Source organism: Papio anubis, chromosome 4 (assembly GCF_008728515.1).
Source record: "Papio anubis isolate 15944 chromosome 4, Panubis1.0, whole genome shotgun sequence".
Taxonomy (NCBI): Eukaryota; Metazoa; Chordata; class Mammalia; order Primates; family Cercopithecidae; genus Papio; species Papio anubis.
Window position 1 is genome coordinate 2752209 of NC_044979.1, and position 23778 is coordinate 2775986.

The following is a 23778-nucleotide window of genomic DNA, read 5'->3' on the forward strand; positions in this document are numbered from 1 at the left end:
CTCGCTCTGTCACCCAGGTTGGAGTGCAGTGGCACAATCTTGGCTCACTGCAACCTCCACCTCCCAGGTTCAAGTGATTCTCCTGCCTCAGCCTCCTGAGTAGCTGGGATTGCAGGCGCCCGCCACTACACCTGGCTAATTTTTGTATTTTTAGTAGAGATGGGGTTTCACCATGTCAGTCAGGCTGGTCTCAAACTCCTGACCTCAGGTGATCCACCTGCCTTGGCCTCCCAAAGTGCTGGGATTACAGGCATGAGCCATGATGCCCGGCCTCATAATTCTTTTTCTGATTTTCTCACACACTGAGGATCCTTCCCAGTACTTATGTCTTCCCCATAACTTCAGGGTAAGCTGCCTTTCTGTTTTATTTTTATTTTTTTACCTTTCTTATGGTGCTGACAAGAAAGTTTCTAGAAACAAGTTATACCATCCTTCAATCTCTTGTTTAGATTTTGCAAAAGTATGTGTAATATCAGGGCTTCTAAAAAATAGAATTGTAAAGCTATTCTGAAACACAAATGGAATTATTAATATTCTATGAAGGAGATGAAATTGGGACACAAAATTAGCATCAGCAAACAGCCTGTGAATTGAAAATCCACTTGTGTGGCCTGCCACATGGCAATTGAGAGCAACAGTGGGTAATTAGAATAATACTTATTTTGTTCTTAGGAGTCAGAATTTTGAGGGGAAAAGATCTATGGATCTAGTTATTAATAACTTCTTTTATTAATAACTAGATATTTTATTAATAAAGGAAATTATCAAAACTTCCTTTAGCTGGAAACACAGTTTTTAATGTAAAGATTTAACTAGTAAACTAGTGTAATCATCTTTAAGAACTCATGGAACACCACAGCCTACTGGAGATTTAAATTACTCTAAGTTTTATAAAACACCAAGAGGGGAAGCTGCCAGGTCCTAAGGAGCTGACGGCGGAGTCCAGTCCCAGCACGGGAGCCAGACATCAGCCTTGTTGAACCAAACACAGGGAGCGCTCCAGCCCCTACATCTGCTGGAGCCGAGGGGTGACCAACCAGGAACCTGATTTTTTTTCTTTGTCAGTTGTAAAACTTTGTCAGAAGTATGAACTCTGCTGTTATTTTTGTGATAGGAAACACCAGCCAGTGAGCAAAGTCCTGTCTTTCTTGTGTGACCGAGAATCTTGCGGTTTGCCTGGGTCATGATTCTGGAAGCAAATTTCATTTTGTCTGTGAGTTCGCCCAAACCAAGTATGCTTGGGGTGGGCTGGCCAATGGGGACAGAGTCCTCCCTCAGGCACTAAGGAAATAAATGAGACAAACCTCGAAGCCTCAGTTTACCTGAATGGAAGGTGGAGAGAATAAAAGCTCCAGGGCTCCACGAGATGGGCACAGGCAGCTCGCAGCTCGAAATGTGGCAAACACACTTGATAAATGCTAATTATCATGATGATGATGATTAACTCAGATAGAAAGAAAAACAAAAATGCAATAGGTAACAGACTTTGTGGAGCAGAGGCTTACCTCTTTCTAAAAAACAGAGGCCCCCCAAATTTATGTTTAATTGAAATACTTGCTTATTTGAATTCTACATTCTCTATAAGTAGAAGTCAGTGGTATCCCAGCCCTAATAAAGATGAATAAAAAAGAACATTATACATTAGCCAAAAAATATGAACCAAGGAGCATCTGGTAAAGAATATTTTGTTTTGGAGACGGGGTCTTGCTCTGTCACCCAGGCCGGTGTGCAGTGGTGTGATCATGGCTCACTGCAGCCTCAACCTTCTGGGCTCAAGTGATCCTCTCACCTCAGCCTCCCAAGTAGCTGGGACCACAGGTGCACACCACTATGCCCAGCTAATTTTCATATACATATATATATATATTTTTTTTTTTTTTCAGAGGCAGGGTTTTGCCATGTTGCCCAGGCTGATCTCAAACTCCTGGGCTCAAGCAATCCTCCTGTCTCAGCCTCCCAAAGCATTGCGGTTACAGGCGTGCACCACCGCGCCCTGCCAGAACACAGAATATTTCCATGCAAGTTCTTCCTGTAGAGGTGAGTTGTGGAGAATCGAGCAGAGAGAACCCTCTGGCCGCCTGTTTGGGCTTGGGAGTATGACCCGGGAGACACCTTCCACCAAGGGAGGTTGCCCGGTGTTTCCTTTGGAGTATGGTCAGCACAGTACACGTTGTCGCTGTCATTGCTGACGGTGTCGTGAAGTGCACGTGGCCTGCTCTCTGTTCTTTAACACTACCCTCACCTGTTCCCACTCTTGGAGATTTTTCTTTCTGGGTTGGCTGCCTGGTGGCCACTGGCTCCCTCACTTCCCGCCTTTTATTTCAGAAACGAGGTCACTGGCTCGGTCTTCTTCAAGGGATTCTACCACTCACACTACAAGGACACAGACAGCGGGATCAGGCAGGAAATACATTTGTGGGAAGTCACCCTGATTAAAGAAATCTCACAACTTCCGGCAGGAGGCTCCTGGGTTGAGTTCTGCCTTCTGGCTCAAGCTTGTGTTTCCTGCCGTGTCTCCCGCTCCAGCTTTCAGGAGGAGGCTGGAGCTTCCTGTCGTCTCTTCCATCATTTTCACATCTTTCTCATTTTTCTCAGCTCTTCCATCCAATTTGCTCAAGTTAATGAAGCCTCAAGTCTATGCTGACTATGGTGCCTGGTGCTATCCGAGGATATTGTGATTCTTATGACTATTTATGATGTAGCCTGAGCAGGACAAATATAAATGAACGAATTAATAGGAAGTACACGGCACTGTAGAACCAAGTCCTAGAAACTGCACGGCGTTTATCGCCTCTAGAACTGGGTAGGGAAAAAGTGGCGAGCATTTTCTGGTCATAGAAAAAATTAAAGCGCTTACATTCAGCTTTATTCATTTTGGCACTGGAATTCGTATTTGCGGGGGTTCGGGTTACAGTTATAAATTGGACATTCTGCCTCCTGGAGGAGAGGAAACAAATCCTGGAGAGGTCTGTCAAGGTCTTGCAGGACCTGTGCCCCTGGATCAGCGGGGCTGCCTCATTTGCAAAGTTCCATTTCTACCTGGTCCTCAGACGCAAGTCGTGATGCCAAGAAATGCTGATGGCGGGCAGAGCCCGCCTGCCCACAGCCAGCTTCCGTAGCACAAGGCATTATTTCTGCTCTTAGGCCACCCACGGGTCCCCCTCCCACCAACGAGGCCCCAAAAGTGCAGAGATCATGGCTTGTGGCACACGCACCTTGCAACACAAGACGTCATTAAAAACTCGACATCCGGTGATGCTGCCGGCTGTGCTTCCGGTTCGCTCTGTGTCTGCTTCAAGATGGCGTCGTGGTTGAAAGGGCCCTCACCAGTCGCCCATCACAGGAAGCCCCTTTCCCCTCCTAGAATAAGCCTTTCATTTGCTGCATTATTTCTGTGATTGTTTCTTTGCACAGTCATCTTTCAGGAGACCACTGTTCAGGGTGATGTCTCATGGGTCTGGCACAGAAGAGACACCAAGAAATGTGGGTGAAAAGGATGCACTTCACCAACCCAGAGAGGTCGCCTGAAGGTCAAATGAGATAATATGTTTGAAGGCATTTGAAATTTTAAAGATACATGTAAATAACTAACATTTATCGAGCACTTACCATAGGCCATATATTGTTCCAAGCACGCTACAATATTAATCGTTTCAATTTTATTAATACAATTACCACCTGTTTCATGAGGAAATAATACAATTAATACAATTACCACCTGTTTCATGAGGAAGCGCTTTGAAAATAAAAAGCAAACTGACGCAAGGTGTCATTTTCATTTCTTAGAAATTCTAACTTTCTGCGAACGTTATTATAAAAAAACTGTCATTGTTACTCAAACTTTACCAGGATTCAATACATTCTTGGGAGATTTGATGCAATTTTCTTTAATCAATATTTTGCATATTTACTAATTTCCCACAATATAGTTTCTTGACCTTTATAGCACTTATTACTCCTGGAAGGATTTTTATTTGAAAGTCTTTTCTAAAGTAATGAATTTGTTTGTGGACTTTTCTCATCTTTATTTCTAGAGATAAAAAAATACTTTAAAAAATCTTTATGGTTGTTGGTTTCTTTGAAAGTTAGTGCTGCTGAAAGGATAAGGTATGTTTGATATCACATCAAGAAGGCACGAACTTAACAACTCCAGGTGCGTGGTAAATAGACATCCCATGAGGGACCCAATAGGCTTTATTTGAGTTTCTGTCCCTATTTCTTGATAAGCTGTCTTGAATGGATACAATAATTAACAACACAGAGAATGCAATTCCACTTCCTAACATAATGATTTACTGCTGTCAAGATACTTTACAAGGTCACAGAATTACTTTTATATATAGCCCTAGGATCAGGCAGATAATAAACACTCTTGATGTATTTCTACTATTAGATTGACATTTTTGTCTCTAACTAGGGTGGAAAAAATGAGTTTGTCTAAAGATAGGATTGCATTAACCTTCATATCTTTGTATTTTCCTCTTGTTTGATAACCTATTTGATATTTAGTAGCTTTGTGTCTGACATCTGGTTTTTCGTTAGTCACATGATTTGGCCAATAATCAAAGAAAACTCTGCTATGATTTTTTTTTTTTAAGGTGAACAAATGAAGACTTTGGTTTTGAACATAAGGTCAAAAAATGTCAAGTACAGATCCTTAAATTAAAAGTAATGAAATCAATAGCATTAGGAGGCTAAAAATACATCTACTCAATATGGAAAGCAAAGAGGCCTGCGAAGGCATCAGATTAAAAAAAAGTTAGCATAATGGAGCACATTTCAAATAATTCAAAGCACAAATGAGATGGAGAAGGAGAAAAAAGGGGTGAAGCTTGCATTTACGATAGAAATCTAGTAAGACAAATTTGTAGAAACATCCTTTTCTTTGTGACAACATAAGGACATTTATCAGTGGACATTATTAATGTAAATAGCAAATGCATTGACACTTTTCCCTGTATTGTTGGCATTAGGATACTTGAGTGCTCTCTTCCCCCAAATCGTGTGTGATTTATGTTGGAGTTCATCTTTGCAGGCCACACCGGAGGCACCCTCATCCTCCTGTCTCATCCCTTTATGTTTTCTATAGATCCAGAGAGAACTGTCACACACACAAATTTTGTTTTGGAAAAGTCAGCCCCTCCTGCCACTCGCCTTCCGCTTCTTCAGCACTGGGCTTGAAGGTTAGGAGGGGCCTATGGGCCTAGACTCAAGTGAAACCATACTCTAAGTCTTCCTTGCCTTATCTGTAAAATGGGAATGTTATTCCATGATTGTCCCTTGAAATGGTGTATGGAACGGGCTTACACAGTTCACTGACATGAACTAAGTGATCAATAGTGCTTAATTGTGATGTGTTTGTTGTTTTGTTCTTTTCTCATCATACTCTTTGCTGCATAAGTCCTTCCTACAGTGTTCTCCTAGTCCTTACATTGTCCTTTTAGGACCTCACTGTGGCATCCTCCTAGGCCCTTGCTATGATATGCTCCTGTCCTTGCTGTGTTCTCCTAGGTCCTTGCTATGACATCCTCCTAGGTCCTTGCTGTGATGTCCTCCTAGGTCCTTGCTATGACATCCTCCTAGGTCCTTGCTATGACGTCCTCCTAGGTCCTTGCTGTGATGTCCTCCTAGGTCCTTGCTTGAGGTCCTCCTAGGCTTACTGTGATGTCCTTGTAGGCCCTTACTGTGTTTTCTTCTGAAGTCTTGAGTGCGATGTCCCCCAGGGCCTCACTGTGATATTGTTCTGGTCCTTACTGTGCTGTCCTTGTGGTTCTTCTGGTGACATCCTCCTTGGTTTTGTTCTCTGAAGCATTTCTGAGTTTCCTCCTCACTAAGCGTCATCTCTCCGAGCACTCCATGCCTTTCTTACTGGATCTTTAATTTCTCTGACCACCTAAGTGCAGCATTTCCCAAACCAAGCTTCACAGAGGGGAGTGATCTGTGAGAGGCTAACAGGTGTTTTGGGAAAGTAACTATGCAGGTGAGATGATTAGAAAATATTTGTAAGAAAAATATTAGACACATTTATCTTCTTCTGCTTATTACTCAACAATCTGTTTTTCAGTGTCGGGCCAAAAACAAACAGGCAAATAGACAGAGAAACAGAAACGAAGGGGACCTCATACATAAAAACACCAGGAAACGAAGGGGACCTCATACATAAAAACACCAGGAAATGAAGGGGACCTCATACATAAAAACACCAGGAAACGAAGGGGACCTCATACATAAAAACACCAGGAACCTGATGAGCAGTCAGCTTTGCATTTACCAACCATCTGTCTTCTCAAAGGACACTTACGTTGGGGAGATTGACACCTCCCTTGATCTCCACTGGCCACCCTCATCCCTGCACAAGGACACTGAATGCCTGCCACGTAGGCAAAATAGCGCATCTACCGTGCACATCTGAAAAACAGCGGGCCTACCGTGCACATCCGAATCCGAATACACCCCTCTGTGTAGAAACTCTGCAGCCCAGATTTGATCTGTTCTGCTTTTCTCTTGATGTATCATAACCCCAACACCAGTGGCATCAAACGACAACCCTATCATGCTCACGGTGCTGTAAGCCAGGCATCCAGGTGTCCAGGTGTCCAGGTGGGTGCAGCAGGGCTGGTTGGTGTCTGCCCTGTGGTTGATGGGGTGGCTTGAGCAGCTGGATAGGTCAGGGGTGGCTTCATTGGGGTCCCTTGTGGAGTCTCTCTCATGCCTGTTGGCTCTTGGTTCCTCTTGAGTTGTAGCTTCGGGCGCTGGAACATCTTAGAAGCTTCGTCAGTTGCCTCTCTGGCCTCTAGGGTGGGGTGACTGGAAGAGTTGGGGTTGGCCAGGGGCTTTGCTCCCTCCAGACAGCCTGTCCACTTGGCTGGCAGGGGCTTCTCCTCACATGGTGGTCTCTGGGTGGCCAAGGGTCTCACATGGTGTCTGGCCTCCCTTAGAGCAAGGATTTTGTGAGAAGGAGGTGGACACTGCCGTCATCCCAACGCCTGGGCCCAGACCTGGGCCGTCACTTCTGTCTCCTCTTGTCCGCCCAGCAGTCATAGGCCCTGCCCATACTCCAGAGGCAGGGATGGAGCCCGCGTGTGTGGATGAGGTGTGGGTCAGAAAGGTTGTGGCCATTTTAAATATGCACAGAGGCTTTTGTCTTTCTCATCATCTTAGTGTATATTTTTGATATTGTTCAGTGTCATTGTGTATTCAAAGTTAATTAAATTTTGTTAATTTACTTAACTACAACGAGTATTTCATCTGAAGTCCATTTTTGCTAGTCATTTTAATCCAAGAGCTCATTATGGCTCTGAAGTCCCTCTGGGATGTCCACCAGGCCACTACATTCATAAAATATTCTGTTATTGATGTCTGAGATGGTTGGTGTGGAGAGCCACCATTTGCCCGTGTGTTCCTCTGCTGGCAGACATGTGGCCATTGTGAATACACTGCCATGAATGTGGTGATGGTGGCCATCACAAGGACATGGCCTCCTGCCTGCCTCACAGGCAGAGTCCTTCAGAGGTGTGCTTGTTGGTGAGCCTCCCTCACACAGCCTCCCTCATGGGCCTCCAATACACAGCTTCCCTTACATGCCTCCCTCACACAGCCTCCCTGACAGGCTTCCCTCACATGCCTCCCTCACATAGCCTCCTTCACAGCCTCCCACACAGCGTCCCTCACACAGCCTCCCTGATACCCCCCCCAGAAACAGCTTCCCTCACACAGCCTCCCTCACACAGCTTCCCTCACACAGCCTCCATGACAGCCTCCTTTATACAGCCTCCCTGACATAACCTCCCTGACATAGCCTCCCTCACACAGCCTCCCTTACACAGCCTCCCTCATGGGCCTCCCTCATAGCCTCCTACACAGCCTCCCTCGGCAGGGATGGTGAGGAGGGGTTGAACCTCTGGTGTGGAAGCAAGGGAGGCAGTTAGAGGAGGAGGAAGAGGTGGGAGGCTGGACAGGAGGAAAACGATGACTGCTCCCTGCATATGTGCTCAGAATTTCCTGGAAACACGCTGTCCTTGAAAGAAGATCAGGCCGTCAGATGCGCGACACGTCCCCTTTTCAAAAGGCGACAGTCTTGATTTATGGAACGGATGCAAATCACTCCCCTTAGCTTCACCTACTACCTTCCTTTCGTGTTTGACTCAGGTTTTGTTAGGATGGAGGAGGCCAGGAAGGGTTTCGGTTGGAGAACCCTGCGGGTGGGCTGTGGAGTTGTAAGGAAAAGCGAATGAGTAGAAATGGTTTTAAAAAAGGATTGTGGACTTTAGACGCTCAGTATCATGACTGAAATGATAGTCAACCTAAGGTCATGTCCAACAGAAATGTAAACAAAATGGATAATGCAGGAAAAAAAAAAAAAAAAGAAAAAAGAAAAACAAGCAAACGAAAATAAGGGTTGAGAGTCTGGTCGCTCTGACCTTGAATGAGTTAGTGTCATGTGCTGCAAACCAATGTGAAGGCAAACGGCTTTTGTGAAAACAACATTCTCGATGGGGTTCGGCTTCTCTGGCCTCTCCAGGTCTGAGCAGCAGAATCTTCATAGAAAAAGCCCCATGAGCCCCTCCAGTGTGGGTGCTGCCTGCAGCTGTGCCCGGCATTGTCTGCGTGGAACCTCCTGCTGGTGCCGAAGGTCCTGACGAGGCTGGGTGAGCCTGCGCAGTGCAGTGAGAATGGAAAGCACTAATGTGAGCATTAACAGCAATAATGGCAGCGTTAGCATGTGGCATTTATGGAGTGCCGACTTTGTGCCGGGCACTGGTCTAAGATGGTTGCAAGACTGACAGCCGTCAGTGGGGTTAAGCGCGGTCATTGTCCCCATTTCTTAGAGGGAAACTGAGTCAAGACCGAGTGCCTTCCTGAGGTTATACAGATGGGAAGTATAGGAGCTAGGATTTGAGCCAGACGATGGCCTCCAGAGCTTGTGTCCCCAGCTGTGAGACAGTCCGCACGACAGCCTGTGGGAATACCGACTGTGGGATGGAGTGTGAGTTCCCAGGTCTTCTTCCCCAGGGGTCTGGGGAAAATGTCTCTCGGGTGCAAAAGAACACTCTTGCTTTGATCCTGACTGACTCTTCTCGCATTGTGGAGTTTCTGTTGCCTTCCCTTATCTGACATAGCTCTGGACCCCACTGGTTTGTTCTGGGAAGGGCGCCTCTCCCTCAGGGACTCAGGAAACCCCAAACAGCCACTGCCTTCCCCTGCCCGTGATTCACGTTGTTCTTGAAGGCTTTTGTGGGGGAAGAACAAGCGTTAATAATTATAAGGCCCCTTAGAGAGCATCGGTCGCCTGAGGGAATCAAACTGTCAAACTCACTTTTCAACTTTCCAGACCTCACTGTCCCACCCAAGCATCTGGGCAAGTTAATCTTTTCCTTTAATTGTCTTAATAAAAACAATGCCCTGTGAATGATTTCTTGGGAAAGCCAATGTAATAGAAACAAAAAAAGTGTTAATTTTGGGAAAACATCTGGGATTCAAACCGAAATGAAATTGATGTAAGAGAAGCACAGTGGAGAGATTTGGCATGGCTGGGGAACAGCTTCTGTATTCTCTCTCCCACCTATGTCCTGCTTGTTTGAGGCGAGCATAACAACTGTTTCACTCGATGCGATACGTCTATTTCATCTTGAAGACCGCCTCTGGGAGTTAGCAGGGCCACACATGAAAGCCCTGCCCTGCACTTCGAGACCCTTCTAATCTTGTTAGAAGTTGAAAGTCCTCAGCTCTGAGCTATTAGAATATGTGGGACCAGGAGAGACATGAAACACTCTGCACTTTGGGAGGATGGAAAAGCACCCTGAAGGAAGTGGGTAATGCAGCCGGCCTACCCAAAAGCTTGTTCACAAATACTTATTAAGTGTCTTCTGTCTGCAAACTCGTGTGATAGTGTATGTATGTGGAACAAGACAATAATTACTTTAGCAAGCCCTCTGTAAGGGAAATCCAACACATCAACACAAACAGCAATGGCACGTGGTGGAGTGATGCACAGTGAGGAGCAACACAGTCAGTGCAGGTTGTCCTTGACATTCGAAGGAGGGAAACGCTGTTCCATGCTCTGGAAGGTCCGAGAGCAGAGGTGGATGGGAGGGTGAGGAGCATCGGAAGGCCGGACATGGAACACAGGACAAAAAATCGGAATGGTCTTGACAAAGTCCTGGGGTTTGAATGGGTAGAGACGGTGGAATGGGATTTGAAGTCACTGGATCAGAAATGCACATCATTTGGGGTTGAAAGTGTAAGACGTCTGCGGTTACCAAATGAATGGGTCTGTGGAAGACAAAAATGGGTAAGCAGGTGAGTGAGACAGGACCACACAGGGCCAGGATGCAGAGGCCCCGGGTTCCCAGCACAAGTGTCCTTCACTAAGTAAGCAATGTGGGGTTTTCCCCACACACACGTGAACGCACACGTGAACACACACACACACACACACCCCCCATAACTTTATTGATGTATAATTTACCTAAAATGCACCTCACTCCAGTAGACTGTACTATTCATTGGGTTCTGATAAATGTGAAGTCCTGCAACTACCACCACAATAACGTTTCAGAATACTTCCATCACCCCCCAAATTCCCTCCTGTCCCTTTGCAGGTAATTCCAGCTCCTACCCCAGCCTCTGGCAACCACTGACCTGCTTTCTCCCTCGATAGCTTCACCTTTCCCGGAATTTCATGTAAAGGGAATCATACGGTATGGAGTCTCCTATGACTGGCTTCCCTCTGCGGCATGATGTGGTAGAGTCACCCACGCTGCTGCGTATGTTAAGAGTTTAGTTGTTTTTATTGCTGAATAATATTTCATTGCATGGTTATACTACATTTTGTTTACTCACCAGTTGATGGACATTTGGGTTCTTTCCAGTTTTCGGCTATTATAAATGATGCTATTATGAACATTCACATAGAAGTTTTAACGTGGGCGTATTTCTTCATTTTTCTTGGGTAGATGCCTAGAAGTGGGATTGATGGGTTTGTTGGTAAGTGTATGTTTAACTTAATAAGAAATTGCCAAAACTGTTTCCATTTTCCACATTCAGCGATAATGTATGTATATGAATTCATCAACTTAGGTAAAGGTTTGTAAATTTTATTGATCTTTCTAAGAACCATTTCTTGGCTTCATTGATTTTTAACGATTGCTTGCCTGTTGTTCATTTCATTGATATCTACACTATCTTGATGATCTCTTTACTTCTTACTTCTGGTTTAATTAGACCTTTTCCTAGCTTCTTAAAATGGCATTTCATATCATTGACTATAGACTTTCCTATTTTCTAACATAGGCTGTTAGCAGTAAGCGTACTACTTTAGCTATGTCTCGCAAATTTTCGTATGTTGTGTTTTCATTTGCATTTTATTCAAGATATATTTTCCTTATGATGTCTCTTTTGACCTGTTGATTATGTATAAGCATTGTGTATATAGTTTCCACATATTTGGGGATTTACCAGAATATTTTTTCTGTTTTAATTTAAAATTTTATTCTGCTGTGCTCAGAGAACATGCTCTTCATGATTTCAGTCTCTTTAAATGTATAGAGACTTGCTCGATCCCAGGATGTGGTCTATCCTGGCGAATGTTCCCTGTGTGTTTGAAAAGAATGTGTATTTTGCTGTTGTTGAGTGGAGTGCTTTCCAGATGTCAATTGTTTGACAGTGTTGCTCTATGTTCTTGCTGGTGTTCTATCTACTTGATTTATGAATTATGGAGGGAGGAGTGGTGAAACATCTAGCTATAACTAGTTGTCTATTTCTTCTTTTGATTCTGTCAGTTTTGCTTCCTGTATTTGGAACTCTATTGTTAGGTGCATATATGCCTAAATTATTATATATTTCTACTACTTTGGACATTTTATCATTATGAAATGTACCTCTCTGTCTTGAGTAATATTCTTTAGCTTAAAACTGTGTGATATTAACATAACCAATCTACTGCTCTCATATGTACAGTTTGCATATCTTTTCACTTTTACTGTCTTTGTAGCTTTCATTTAAAATATGTCTTATGTAGAAAGCATACAGTTAGAGCTAGTCTCAAAATCTTTGCCTTTTGATTGGAGTGGCATGTAAATTTATATTTAATGTAAAATTGATATGCTTAGATTCATGTATGTCATTTTGCTCTCTTGTTCTTCCTTCTTTTGTGTTAATATTTAAGTAGAACATTTTTATATCTCTATTGATTTCTTAGCTATATTTCTTTGTGTGCTTTAAAAATTATTTGTAGTTGTTCTAGGGATAATATAAGTATTTTAAACTTATCACGATCTACTTCAAGTTGATACTGACGTTCTTCTGGTAAGTCAGGCACTTTGCACTGGTACAGCTTCATTTTCTCCTCTCTTTCTTTGTGCTGTTGTTGATACACACACACACCTACATATACATATGTATGTATAACATATATGTGCATGATGTATATATGTATAAAATCTATATGTATACAATTAGAATTAAAATATATATAATACACATATGTATATATATACATACATATGCACACACATGCACACACACATTCCTATATGTTAAAATCCAACAACACAGTATTTTTTTTTGCTTTAAACACTCTTTAAAAGAAATTCAGAGATAAAAAGAAAAGTTTATATTCTTGTATATTTATGCAGATTATAACTCGTATTTACCATTTCTGGTGTGTTTTATTGTTTCCTGTGGATCTGAGTTACTATCTGGTGTCATTTTCCTTCAGTCCACAGGCATTCTTTTATCATTGCTTGTAGTGAAGTTCTAATAGCAACAAACTCTGTTTTTTTTTTTTTTTTTAAATATGGAATCTTGCTCTGTCACCCAGGCTGGTGTACGGTGACGTGATCTCAGCTCACTGCAACCTCCGCCTCTCAGGTTCAATCTATTCTCCTGCCTCAGCCTCTCGAGTAGCTGGGATTACAGGTGCATGCCACCATGCCTGGCTAATTTTTGTATCTTTTAGTAGAGATGGGATTTTGCCATGTTGGCCAGGATGGTCTTGAACTCCTGACCTCAAGTGATCTGCATGCCTCAGCCTCCCAACATGTTGGGATTATAGGCGTGAGTGACCACGCCTGGCCTCTATCTATTTTTTCATATCTAGAAAAGTTTTAATTTCATTACCATATTTGTATGATAGTTTAACTGAATATAGACTTCTTGGTTGATAGTTTTATTCTTTTTGCACTTGAATATGTCATGTCTGTTGGCCACATTGTTTCTGGTGAGAAATTACGTTTACATTGTATCTTTGTTTCTCTGTATGTGATGTGTTATTTTTCTCTTGCTGCTTTTGAGATTTTCTCTTTAACTTTGGTTTCCAGCAGTTTGACTATAATGTGTCCAATTGTGGCTTTCTTATTGTTCATCTTACTTGGGGTTGGTGAGTTTCTTGGATCTGTAAGTTAGTGTCTTTCACCAAATCTGGGAAGTTTTTGTACACTATTTCTTCAAATAATTTTTCCCCTTCTTTTCTCCTGTATTTCTGGGGCTCTAAGTACATGTATGTTGGTATGTCTAACATTGATCTGCAGTCCATGAGGCTAAGTACATGTATGTTGGTATGTCTAACATTGATCTGCAGTCTCTGAGGCTCTATTCATTTTTCTTTGTCTTTCTTCTCTCTGTTCTTTGGATTGAATATTTTCTACTGATCTTTCTTTAAGTTCACTGATTTTTTTTTCTTCTGCTACCTCATAGCTGCTGCTGAGCCCATCTAGTGAAATCTTTATTTCAGTTATTTTACTTTCCAGTTCTAGAATTTCTGTTTGGTTCTATTATATAGCTTCCAATATTTTGTTCTCTACCTATTCAGTCATGTTTAGCACATTTACTTTAATCCTTTGGACGTATTTTCTTTTGAATTGTTGAGCATGTTTACAAGAGCTTTTTACAAAAATCTTTGTCTCTTAAGTTCAACTTTTGGCCCTTCTGGGACTCACTTTACGTTGATTGGTTTTTGTTTTTCTTCCCTGAGTATGGGTTATACTTTTATTTTCTTTTTGCATGTCTTATAATTTGTGTTTGAAAACTGGACATTTTAAGTACTACACTGAAATGACTATGAATTCTGGTTTGTTCCTCTGAGGGTGTAGACAATTAGCTTGCCTAGACTCAAAATGCAAAGCGTCTCCACTGTGTGTGCAGCCTAATATCTTTATTTTGTTTTTCCTTTCACTTTCTTTATGGCCTGGCTCCCTAGTGGTCTCCCACTGCCTACGTAGGCTAGCAGTCAGCCAATGATCTGAGTAAGGGTCGTACAATGATCTGGTAGAGTCATGCCAATGATCTGAGTAGAGGTCAGCCAATGATCTGAGTAGAGGTCATGCCAATGATCTGAGTAGAGGTCATGCCAATGATCTGAGTAGAGGTCAGCCAATGATCTGAGTAGAGGTCATGCCAATGATCTGAGTAGAGGTCATGCTGTTCCATTCAAGCCACGAAGGCTACTGCTGTACCATGTGGCTGTGTGTGGACTGCAGGATGTATTCAAAGACACGGACACATCACAAGTGTCTCATGCGTGTAATTTTGACAGACTTTTCCAGCATCTTCTGCGTGTAGTTTGGCAGCAGTGACATGTGATGAGCACATCTCGGCTCTTTCATGGCTTGTTTCCCTCCACAACCTCCTTCTTACGTCTCCAGCTGCTTTTGCCACCCACCCTGAACATTAGTGAGGACACACGAATTTGCTGTCGGGTGTGTGTGTGAGCTCATGGGTGTGTGTGTGAGCTCATGAGTGAGTGTGGGTAGTGAGCAGTGTTTGACTGGAAATTGTGGGACCTGGATTTTAAGTAATTTCTCATCTCATCTGACTGACCGAACCAGCTAGTCAGAAGCTACAGACTCTGTGGCTTCTGACCGTAAGGCTGCACAACCTCCGTACCTGATCTAGTGAGAGGTGGTGTGGGAATGCCCCAGGAAGGAAGGCTGCAGGTTCACCAGTCTTACCTGGTGCAGGCTGGCTTTCTGTAAGTAAACAGTTCTCAAGTTGTTACCTGCCTTTGGTTGTTTTCCAGTGCATCAAAATGGATGTGTTTAATATTTTTTTTTCATTTAGTACATGTTTTCTGTGGAGGGAAAATGTCTAATATTCTCAGACCACTATAGTGAAACTAGGTTGCTTTGGAAGTTGCCTGGTTGGTGTGTCAGGTTGAGGAACGGGGTGAATGTGTGAAATGGGTGAGCCACGGTGAGAGGAAGGGGATGGGGCCACACGAGGAGCAGTCGAGGTCATGCTGGAGAAGGTGGCAAGGTGCGGGCAGTGAGAACAGAGAGGGAGGAACAGACGGTGTGGTGTGACTGAACATGGGCAAGTTACTGGAACTCACAAAAACTCAAAACCGGGTTGTTGGAAATTAAAAAGGCAAATACAAGAGAGCGAGAGCAATAGCTAGAAGGGAAGACAGGGCGGCTGATGTATTATTTAAGATGAAAGTGACCTGTGCAACCTGGTAGGCAGAGAGGGAAGTTCAATGGAGAGGTTAAAGACAAAGAATAAAGAAAGCCATGTGTGGGGACATAGTCTTGAAATTGTGTTCACCTCGTCTGGATGTTACATCTGGGACACAGTAGCCTTTGTTCTGACTTAGATGGTGACAAGCTGAGAGGAGCGTCTTCCAAACATTGCCCACTGATGCACACCTTGCCTCTTTGGTTGAGAGAGCTGGCACCATCACTGACTGAATAAATGGACAGTGGACACTCCTCCTTCCTATGAATGCTCACTTTTCTTTTTCGAGAGGAAGAAAGGGTATTTTTCTTTCTAAGACTATGGATATAATTGTGCAGACGTGGAAAAAGGGAGAATGTGAATGACCATTTGGAATATTTGATCTAGATCAGTAAATGTCATCTTAAGGAAGTGGAAAAATGATTTATTATATAGTTGACATTGGTGAGGACACATGAATTTGCTGTCAGGTGGGTGTGTGAGCTCATGAGTGAGTGTGGGTAGTGAGCAGTGTGTGACTGGAAATTGTGGGACCTGGATTTTAAGTAATTTCTCATCTCAGCCCAGCAGTTTTTTCATTTCCCCCAGATAAACTGGATTTGATAATATCTAAAGACCAGCACGGATACATACTTTATAATGATTCTTGTGGTCTGGTTGGGGAGTATATATTTCAACAGACTTCTAGATCTTGTATTAGTTGTTCCTGGGTATGTGTGCAAAGGAAAGGCTGCCTCATAATAAATTGGTGAGATTGTTTTATAACAAGACTTTTTTTTTTTTTTTTTTTTTTTTTTTTACATTTGTGATCAAAGCTGGAGATTTAGTTAAAATCCTTATGGCAATGATATTGTTTGACTCTGTGTCCCAACCCAAATCTCATCTTGAATTGTAATAATCCTCATGTGTCAAGAGCTGGACCAGGTGGAGATAATTGGATCATGGGGGCAGTTTCCCCCATACTGTTCTTGTGATAGTGAGCGAGTTATCATGAAATCTGATGGTTTTATAAGGGGCTTTCCTCTTCACTTGGCTTTTATTTCTGTCTTGCCTGCCGCCATGTAAGACATGCCTTTGCTCCTCCTTCACCTTCCACCATGATTGTGAGGTCTCCCCGGCCATGTGAAACTGTGAGTCCATTAAACCTCTTTTTTAATTACAAATTACCCAGTCTCAGGTATGTCTTTATTAGTAGCATGAAAACAGATTAATACAGACAATGTTCAACATGACTTCTTCTTTTGCTGAATTCCTGCCTCTAATAAAGGGTATTATATTAATATTGGGGTGCAGTCCAACCGAGCTCACCTGTGAGTGGCCACAGAATCCTGCAGATGGGGTGATTTGAGTGATGGTACTCAAAAGGCTCACCTGCTCAAAATCATATTCCATCTCCAGGTGCTCTGGAATTCTACCCTGAGGAACACCTCCCAAAGGGTGAAGGCATTATATTTCCTGGATTCATTTTCAGAAACTCAGTGCTTCGTGGAAATAATGACGGATTACACCCTTGACACTGTAGTGGGGCTGAGTTTATTTCACACTTTTTGGTGCCATGGGGCAATATCACATTGTTGGTGACTTCAGTGATGAGGCATGGAGAAGGGACATGGCATGCAGGAAGTGCCTCCATGCGTCACTGCAAAGGTACTCCTGAGCTGGGCCACCTGTGTCCTGTCTTCTTCCCTCTACTTTGTCCCCCGTACACTTGCTGGCCCACTCTTCCTGTTGTAGTCAGAGTGCTTTTAGTTGCAAAAACCCAGAAACCCCTTAGGCTAGTTAAGATGGGGAAGGGGGTTTATTTTAAGGGGCAGAAGAACTCATGAAAGCCAAAGACAGGGAGTGAAGGACAGCTGGATCCCCTGGAAGCTGAAAGTGGGGATCACAGGGCCAGGAATTAAAACAATGGCTCCTGTTGTAACGTCTTAGTTGTATTCCTCTCATCTGGTAGACTGGCTTCCTCTGCTAAAGAATGACCTAGAATGGCCAGCCTGGCCCCAGTCTTTAAGCTCTCCTAGGCCTGGTGCCCACCTCTCACTGCCTGATTCCTTCTGTATTGATTGGCTCAGATTTCTTTTTCTTTTCTTTTCTTTTTTTGAGATGGAGTGTCTGTTGCCAAGGCTAGAGTGCAGTGGTGAGATCTCGGCTTACCACAACCTCTGCCTCCTGGGTTAAAGAGATTTTCCTGCCTCAGCCTTCTGAGTAGCTGGGACTACAGGCACGTGCCACCACGCCCAGCTAATTTTTGTATTTTTAGTAGAGACGGGATTTCATCATGTTGACCAGGCTGGTCTTGAACTCCTGACCTCAAGTGAGCCGCCTGCCTCAGCCTTGCAAAGCGTTGGGATTACAGGCGTGAGCCACTGCGCCTGGCCAAATTTCTAAGAGAAATACTCTTATAGACTCAGCTCAACTTGGCTGGGGGAGAGTCCTTTGCACCTGGTAATCCTTTAAGTTTCTGTCAGAAGGTGAAGGTCACAGAATCTGTTGGTCCCTACCCCAGAGTCCAGCGGGGGACTCCTCCAGACTCCAGAAGGGTGGGGCAGCAGCTGTGGCTGCCTCTAACACATGCTAACCATTGTTCTGATTTTGTCAGTCATTTGCACCAAAAACTTAAAAAAAAAATCCTTATTTCTTGCAAGACTGTTTACGACATGGCCTATGGTGTCTCTCTCATCTCACTTGCTGCATTTCTCCTTGCCCAGACACTGCCTCCGTCTCCCCGGGCCGACTGCTGCAGTCCCAAATGCCCCACTGCTGCCTCAGGACATCTGTACTGGCCGTCTGCAGCCTCAGGGCTCTTCCCCTCCCAGCTGTCAACCTGTCTCACTTTAGCCCCCTCAGGGCTTCACTGAAAGACCACCTTCTCCTCAAGACCTCCCTGTGCACCGTCTCCTGAGGTGGGACGAGAAGAAACACTGACCGTCCCTCCATGGGACTTTGTCTGGCCTCACTCGCATAGTCCAACTGGGTTATGCATTTTGGGGAAGAGTGTCCCCGGTCTTTGGGGAAGACTGCCTACGCCGGTCTGACGGTAAGAGTAAGACCAGACAAACCCCCATTGTGGGACAGTCAATATCTCTCAAAACAGAGGAGGACATGAAAACCCAGGAAGGACTGAGGAACTGTCCCAGAGAGGCGGCTAAAGAGACATGTCAGTGTCATGACAGCCGCACCAGAGAAGGATGTCGGTGGAAGGACCAGTGGTGCCTGGATGGTCTGGAGTTCTGGCAGCAATGGAGCAGCGCTGGGGCCCTGGTTGTAACAGACGGATTCTAGCGACGTAAGATGTTAAGTCTGGGGGAAGCCGAGTGGGGGTACTATCTTTGCAACTTTTCTTTAAATCTAAAACTATTCTGAAGTAAACATTTTATTTTTAAAAAGCACGTGTCCATTACCTTGACATTACTCTTGCATCTTCCCTGCTGCAGCGCCTAGTGAGGGGCAGCTGCCTGTGGGGCCAGCACTGCCCGCCTGCCCGGGGGCTGCCTCTCCCACCCACAAAGTCCCCTGCCTTGTGTCGTACGTTCAACTCTCTCCTTCAACTTCTGGAGCCAGTGCCCGTCCTTGATGAAGCTGTCCTGACCTTGAAACACAGGTAGCATTCTTCGTGTCCCAGGACTCCCCTGGGACCTCCTTTCTGCGGCCGGGCGCTAGCAGCTGCCTTGAGACCTCCTGTGCTTCTGATCACATGATGTCCCCAGCTCAGGAATGACTCCTGCTCAATCCCGGACTCCCACAGTGTGAGGTGTAGGACGCCATGGGTGCTCGTTGAGTGGATAAAGCCGAAGGCTCACGTCTTTCCTGCAAAGTCCCCTACCCGTGTCCATTATGAGGTGGTTTTGGGGGAGAAAAGGCCAAGACCACCTTGGCGAGTGGGCTGGGCGTCCTGGATGTTGGAGGTCAGAAGTGAATGATGGACACACGCTGAGACTGAAGCGTCTGGATCTGGATGAATGCTTTAAAAAGAGAGCGGGTGTGTCTGAGGGTGCTGAATTTCCACCTAGGCGCCAGAGAGAGTGACCAGAGGAGGAAGACACCTGCCCGCCCACCCGCCAAGGGAGAACTTCCCGGCTCCAGCAGAGTCCCGGGCTGCCCTGGCCTCCTCGCTCTGGAACGTGTGACAAGCACCCACAGCGCGAGCAAGGGGTGAGGCCAGCCCTGCAGACCCCATCGTCACAGCCAGGCCTGGGTGGAGTGTAACTGCCCAGTGGGTGCAGGCCTTCGCAGAGCACCGCAGGTCTGCACCGGGTTGGCATGCGACACGCGGTTTGCGGCTTCCTTCTCAGGCCTGTTCTGGAGTGTGGGAGGCCTGCCAGGAGATCACGTGAGCAGGGGAGAGGAGGACATTCCTTGTGCCCAACCATGGGGAACGGTGTATTTTCCACAGCCTGATGAACTGAAGGGAAATTCAGAGCCAGCGTGCACGAGCTGATAAAAGGGGTGAGTAGCCCGCTTCTGTTGATCTTGTAATGAGTTTGTAAATGCAGACATGCACACATCCCACCTGGTTGCGCTTAGAGACCAGGCATCCAGAGGCCCCCATCCCCTGGGCACAGCTACTGGGCGGTCAGCGGCCGGGGGACTGACCCGTGCTCACCGGGTGCAGTGCAGGCCTCGGCTGGCTTCCTGCACGCACTGCCTGAAGCTCCCCGAGAGAAGCATTTCCCCGTGAGAACAATACAGCCTTATTGAAGAAACTGAACACTGGGGACCCAGGGGCCGGGTAGCTACAAGCTGAGTCAGTGGGGACAAGGCAGGCAGGAGGCAAGGGGTGTTTACTCATTGCTTGGTGCCTCCCACAGAGACAGGATCCCCGCAGCCCCACCCGGCCTGTTCATTGTTCAGTCACCCTCAGTGCCTGGCATGGAGCTGGACTTAGGAGGTGCTGGGTGGCGTGTTTGGAAGGAATGGCCTAGAACCAACCTGTAGGAAGGTCTGGATGTGTGACCTCTCCTAGCAAGCCTTTCTTCCTCAAGGAGCAGAGGGTCGGTCACGTTGCCCGCAGTAGGGCCACACACGTTTATTCTCCTCCCTTTCCTCTCCAGAGCTTCGGAGAGGTTGATGGTGACCTGGGGAGGATAACATGAGAAAGGGTGGGGATAGCAGGTTTGACTAGGTCAGATGCTAAGTTGGCAAGCATTAGGGTTGCCAGGTAAAATCCAAGATGCCCAGGTAATTTGAGTTTCTTGGAAACCTGGCTAGAAGGTGGTTCTCATGAACTTGGGATGTGGGTTGGAGGCCTGCAGGTAGCAGCTGGTCTCATGTGGAAGATGTGTTTTTCACAGCTGCAGACCCGAGCCCTCGCCTCCAATGCCTTCCCACAGACACGTGCTGCTGGACACTAGTTACGAGAGTTTTGGGAGCCGCTGCCCCGTCGGCGCAGCGCCGTCTTCACGCTGCCAGAGCAGCCTGGTTTGGGACGAGCATGGGGGCGCAGGTGGGGAGGAGACCCAGGTCTTCAGACCTCAGGTCCCACCTTTCCTGGGATTCTCCTTCCAGCTCAGGCATGAGTTACTCCTGTGGCTGTACTTAGAGGGTCTGAAGTTCTGCATTGTGACCTAGACTCTGTGGAGAATTATTGGAGAGAGCAGGGATGAGTGACTCAAACCCCTGCTTAGAAACCACACATTGTTACTGCTGAAAGGAGGCATCCACATCACTGTTACGTTGCCTTGTGCCGCGGATGGGGAACTGAGGCCGAGAAGGTTCAATGAGATACTCAATGAAGAGTCTCATGGTTCTCTTGCCTGATCGTCCCCACACTCAGGGACAGATGGGAGGATTGGTGCTATTGGAACATAGCCAGGGTCTGGCTTTCCTCAGGTTTGAAGGTGGCATTTGTAAATGTACATGTAGGAAAACAGTGATTGCTTCTGAAAGGCATGAGACAGAGTGAGCAAGGAGAGAAAGATGGCACAGGCAGCTGTGTTGATTTTTGAGACCAAAAGGCCTGAGACAGAGTGAGCAATGAGAGAAAGATGGCACAGGCAGCTGTGTTTGAGAAAAGGACTCGGCTCTCGCCCTAATACAAAGTGTTGATATCACCTTGAACGATACAGGGCAAATGAAATCAGCTGCTTGGAGATTACAAAGTTAATTAAATATGGAGAAGTGAATTACACCCCGACATCTCAGATCCCCAGAGGGACGGCTGCGTGGATGGGCTCTGGGACTCCCAGAATTCCATGGTTGAGGGGCCTAAAGGGCCGAGCACTTTGTCCAGCTCCACTTGGACACTAGAGGCTGCTCTAGTCAGTCTTTGCCTGAGCTCATTACTAAGGGGAAATCCATCCCTTGTTTTCTCTCTCTCTCTCTCTTTTTTTTTTCGACAGTTAAAATATTTTAAATCAAAAAGACAGAGAATTAAAAATGCTGATGAGTATGTGGAGAAAGGGGAACCGTTGTCGCTGATGATAAAATGTAAATCAGTATTGCCACTGTTAAAAAATAATGTGGAGGTTTCTCAAAAACCTAAAAATAGAATTATGCTATGATCCAGCAGTTCCACTGCTGTATATATATCTAAAGGAAAGGAAATTAATATATCAAAAATTTCTTTTTCTTTGGGTGGATACCCAGTAGTGGGATTGATGGGTCAAATGCATCCCTTATTTTCTAAAGCAGGTAATTTTTGTTCCCAGGCATGAGTAGAAGTTTTGCTTAATCACATTTATGTGTAACTTACCCATTACCGGCAAGCCAGGAGACCACATACCTAGGGGAGAAAACAATATCAGTTACCCAATGCCTTCTTCATTCACACTTAGTTTGAGATGACAAATTCTCCAAGTTCCTTTTGTTGAGAGCAAAGCATCTATTTCCTATCTGCAGGAAGCGGAACTGGCACCTCCACGAGATACTCCTTAATATTTTACCTGGAACACCCATTTAATTGAATATTTCATACAATGCTACTGTTTTTCACATTTTGAAGTTATAGTTGAGAATGTGGAAGTCACTTGGGGTTGTTTGCTGGGCTATAAAACCTGTGGTGGCTAAGATGGTATTTGACTGAAGAAAAAGAACAGATTGAGAATGAAGATTGTATTATTTTAGAAATGTTGGTTTTACTTGTTTTAAGAAAAAAAATTATTTTATCCAACATGGTGCCGTTTGCATATTAATTTCCTTGACAAGTAACAAAGTTATTGAAAAGACTATTTCTTTGGACCCTTTGATCACTGTGGCTTAGTAAGGTTGGAGACCTGCAGGCTCTGAACTAAAGACACAGATCTGGCCAGAAAATCCAGTTTTATTTAACTCAGCAAGTTTGATTTGACTCAGGCTGGGTCACTCTTTGTTTTTTTTAATTTTTTATTTTATTATACTTTAAGTTCTGGGGTACATGTGCAGAACATGCGGGCTTGTTACATAGATATGCATATTCCATGGTGGTTTGCTGCACCCATCAACCCATTATTTATGTTAGGTATTTCTCCTAATGTTATGCCTCCCCTAGCTTCCCACCCCCCAACAGGCTCCAGTGTATGATGGTCCCCTCCCTGTGTCCATGTGTTCTCATTGTTCAACTCCCACTTATGAGTGAGAATATGCAGTGTTTGATTTTCTGTTCTTGTGTTAGTTTGCTGAGAGTGATGGTTTCCAGCTTCATCCATCTCCCTGCAAAGGATATGAACTCATCCTTTTTCATGGCTGCATAGTATTCCTTGGTGTGTATGTGTCACATTTTCTTTATCCAGTCTGTCATTGATGGGCATTTGGGTTGGTTCCAAGTCTTTGCTATTGTGAACAGTGCTGCAGTAAACATACGTGTGCATGTGTCTCTATACTAGAACAATTTATAATCCTTTGGGTATATACCCAGTAATGGGATTGCTGGATCCAATGGTGTTTCTGATTCTAGATCTTGAGGAATCGCCACACTGTCTTCCACAGTGGTTGAACTAATTGACACTGCTACCAACAGTGTAAAAGCATTCCTATTTATCCACATCCTCTTCAGCATCTGTTGTTTCCTGACTTTTTAATGATTGCCATTCTAACTGGCATGAGATGATATCTCATTGTGGTTTTGATTTGCATTTCTCTAATGAGCAGTGATGAGCTTTTTTTTTCATGTTTATTGGCAGCATAAATGTCTTCTTTTGAGAAGTGTGTGTTCATATCCTTCTCCCATTTTTTGATGGGGTTGTTTTTTTCTTATAAATTTGTTTAAGTTCCTTGTAGATTCTGGATATTAGACCTTTGTCAGATGGATAGATTGCAAAAATTTTCTCCCATTCTGTAGGTTGCCAGTTCACTCTGATACTAGTTTCCTTTGCTGTGCAGAAGCTCTTTAGTTTAATTAGATCCCATTTGTCAATT

At 44.7% G+C, this 23778-nt stretch overlaps 1 long non-coding RNA gene across 2 annotated transcripts in view; it reads left to right on the plus strand.

The window, feature by feature from the left end:
• The window catches only part of LOC101021470, a 181403-nt gene that overhangs the window by 84739 nt on the left and 72886 nt on the right, over nt 1–23778 (plus strand). The window contains exon 4 of one of the 2 annotated variants that reach the window (XR_002521258.1): nt 18156–19893. This is a non-coding gene — a long non-coding RNA (uncharacterized LOC101021470). Of the gene's footprint in view, nt 1–18155; nt 22812–23778 lie in introns of those variants that run through there. The other variant, XR_002521256.2, reaches the window with a different exon arrangement.